The sequence below is a fragment of the Squalius cephalus genome, assembly GCF_949319135.1.
Source record: "Squalius cephalus genome assembly, chromosome: 22".
NCBI lineage: Eukaryota > Metazoa > Chordata > Actinopteri > Cypriniformes > Leuciscidae > Squalius > Squalius cephalus.
Window position 1 is genome coordinate 20,453,017 of NC_137143.1, and position 3,688 is coordinate 20,456,704.

At 36.8% G+C, this 3,688-nt stretch overlaps 1 protein-coding gene across 12 annotated transcripts in view; it reads left to right on the top strand.

The window, feature by feature from the left end:
- foxp4 (forkhead box P4) overlaps nucleotides 1–2,134 on the top strand; it is a 298,841-nt gene extending 296,707 nt beyond the window's left edge. For all 12 annotated transcript variants that reach the window (XM_079857685.1, XM_079857691.1, XM_079857692.1 and 9 more), the window contains one exon: nucleotides 1–2,134. This exon is cut by the window's left edge and continues 1,381 nt beyond it. The gene's annotated coding sequence lies outside the window, so the exon portion shown is untranslated.
- Nucleotides 2,135–3,688: the final 1,554 nt, after the last annotated feature.

A 3,688-nucleotide genomic window follows, 5' to 3' on the forward strand; every position in this document is an offset into this window, starting at 1 on the left:
CCACCCCCAAAAAACATTAAAAAAAAGTCCAAAACGTATCCTAGCGTTAGATCACACGTAAATGAGGATAGCACTTAGCGTTAAGTGAAAACTTCCGAAACAGAACCACAGATGAAATCTAACGTTAAATACCACTCGAACATTTCTATAGCAGAGAGAAGCTGAAACTAAAGAGGTGGAATACGCATTGCAGGGCTCCCTGTAAGATCCTGAAAAACTTTACAGGCACTCATATCTCTCTTTTTTCACAAATTTGCTTCATTTTTTTGTTTATTTTGAAATTTTTGATCTTATTTTCCCAGATTTGCGGCATTTACTTCGTTCGTTTCAGAGTTTTCTGTAGTAGCCGGTTGATATCAGCTGCGATACAAAATATTGCTTTAACGTAAAAGATAACACGGTCACGGAATACCTCAGACCACAGTGTTTGCCCCCTCTCGCTGTTATTACAAAGGGGATTTGTACTGTGGCTAACCAATATAGTGACTCTCTCATTATCAGTTCAAAGTTCTATAGTTACTAGATATATAAAAGTTATTTGCAATTCACTGTGTGAGTAGAAAGTGTCTGATTAGCATGTGAGATTTTGCTTTCACTGAACTATAAAAAAAAAAAACGTTTCTCAGTAGTGCCATGCCAAATTTCGAGTTTTAATTTAATATATGTTGCTTTTTTAGTTTTTTCCCCATTTTACTTTTGTTACAGGTAACCAAAGAGATATTTAGTAAACCAAAAAAAAAAAAAAAAAAAACTTTTTTTTATTTATCATTTCTTCTTCTTAGAGAACTGGCCAAAAGAACACAAACACGTCATTTGAATATTTAATTTATCCTTCTTTTTTGTAATTTTTTTTTTAGTTAAATCATTTGTTTTTTGACTCACTGACACTACAGAGCATTCCAAAAACCAAAGTGTAAAATGCAAAATTTTTTTGTTGTTGTTTTTAAAAAGGAGAGAACTGTTTTAATATAAGTTAACCTAATGAGTTCTTAACACTACATATGTTTAAAGGCCAAAAAACAAACCGAAAAGGAAACAAAAAGCAAAAAAAAGCAGTATTAACAAGCCTCTTGCAGTTCCTTAGCTAATGTACAAAGCACTTACGCTCTGAGAAAGGAAGCTCTCTACCCCATCTTATGCTCAGGCGATTGCAGTGTTGAGAACGCAGTCTTCACCGTCTAAGATTGCAAAGGACTTTACATGCAAATGGCACTTGAATAACAGTTGATGTACTTCGTGACACTAGACTCCAGTAGCAACTACTCAGCATTATGGTTTACTTCAATTACCAGTATTTCACAATAAAACGCAGTTCAACGAAAACCAAAAAAAAAGCAGGCAAGCACTTGCTTGTTGTTCTTACCCTGCCTGTTGAACAGTATTATTTACCACACTAATAAGGGATGGCTTATAGGGACTCAGATCGTTTCAAACACAACAGGAATCATTTTAAGTTCTGTTCAAGTAATTATTTCCCACTTTTTTTTTTATGTTGGAGGATCTTTGACGTACCTGGTCACGCGAGACCCGTGTATTCATTTCATACACACCTTCGAAACACCTACAAAGAAATAAAACCAAAAATAATGCTACCTCCTTTTGAAAACGATTCACAAAATAGATAGGCCAATGAAAGTCACCTGTAGTCATTCAAAAGGTTTGAATCCCTTCTAGTTTTTCATTCATCCACAAAATAATAATAATAAAAAAAACGTGCGTTGTCGGAAAAACCAAAATATGATAGCTGTGAACGGAGCTTGTCGATTCCTCTCGATTCCAAATTCATTAGCATGAATGGAAACAAATAAACGAGACACAACGGGGAAAAAGACGACTACCTCTCCACCCCCTCCTGAAAAAAAAAAAAAAAAAAAAATGCTGAGTCCTGTTAAGTATGAAGCATTAAGTCGTCAACATATTTAAAAGGGTCTACTCCAAATCACATATTCCCCACTTTAAGTGATCTATTAGCATAGTGTCTATGTACAGGTCCTCTGTGCGGAGGCTTAATTGTGTGTTCTAATTCCACATGCATAATGAGAGGCCAGGCCAATGAGAGCCATCGAGCTGGCCGGTCATTAGAGCGTACTCAATGGGCCAGTCAGTTGGGTGTCAGAAATGATGATAGGCAGAATGCATTAACGCAGGCCACTCTTGCACGGACCCCGCTTCCCAATTAATGCAAAGTGTAGCTTCGTGACGGCTGTGGAAAAAATAGCACACACACACACCATCCCAGAGAGATCATCACGCTCCTAGTAAAACAGGCCTTTATTTTTACCGCACGACAAAACCAAAATATCCAAAGAGAAGCATCAAGCTTGTGCTACAAGAACTGAGGATTGCGGAGGAATTGAAAAACTCTCACAAATGAATTGCTGCATTCACGAAATGGACTACAATTGTGCTTTAAGGTACATGTGTAAACAAAGCTGTTTTGTAAGATGTGGACTGAAACACATCAGTGGTGATCGCCATGACTCCTTTGTTACTTTTACGCGAGTTGTAATGATGTATTATTGTATATTACCGTTCGGCTTAGCTGCTCACAAGGGCATTCCCTCTTTTTCGTGTTTCATTTACTTGTTTTCTTTTGGCTTTTATTTTTCCGCACCTGTTTTTTAGCTATTGTAAAGTTTTGAGCTCAGAATTCCTATACTGTATTGCTTATGCTAAAAGTGTATGTATTTATCATATTATGTGCTGCAGGTATCATGGTTAAATTTTGTTTTCCTTTTTTTCCCCCCCCAGTTTTTCTGTCATAAAACGTCTGGGACGATGATTCTTTTTCTTTTTTTTTTTTTCTTTTTTTTTTTTTTTGTGTATTATCTCTCGAAAAAAGACAGATTAAGAGTTAGATAAGTGGTTTAGGTAACACACCTGTTTGTATATTTATCTTAGCTAGGTCTATTTTGATACTTTTTGTCTCTGTAGTGCATTTATGCATTTTTAAGGAAAAAAGAGAGAAAACAAACTAAAAAGTTGAACTCATTGTGAAATGATACCTCAGAAGGACTTTTCTCAGAAGACAGGACCAAAACTTCAGAAAAACAGTGAAAGAGAAAAAAAAAAAACATTGTAGAAAAAATGTGTAGCCCTCTCTTGCTTATAAGAAAGAGCAACTTTAAGGTGTTTTTTTGTTAATTATTGGTCCTTTAGGTGCCAATATGTGTACAGACTCCCTTTAAAGTCAACTCATATTTACCATGAGCACTCAAAGCTGTCTCTCATAAGGCAATAGCGCTCCAGATCTGTACAGAAAGTCTCTGAGAAAGTGCATGGATTGGCTCTCTTCAGCATAACTGGGTGATAATGTCGATTGAGAGCGTCTTCCTTATATTTTCAGACTTTCCTGCACCCTCATGGCACATGATGTCATTTTCGACCACTGTTTGCCATTCGCTGTGAACTTGGTGTGGCTTTTCCACTGTAGCATACCAAATAAGATTGTGAAAAGGCTTTTAGAAATGCAGTTCATTTTCAGTGACCACCAAAGGGATTGTGGATAGACTTTTGTATTCTAAATCGATCAAGTCTGCCACAACTGTAACCAAACTAATGGCTGACGTAGGTGACAGCGGTATTTTACATTTCACGGTTATCCACCCTACAACCCAGAGCTCCATTGCCCGGTTATGAATAGCTTTGAGATGCCCCTCTCTAAGTAAAGGACCCCTACAGGGGAGCT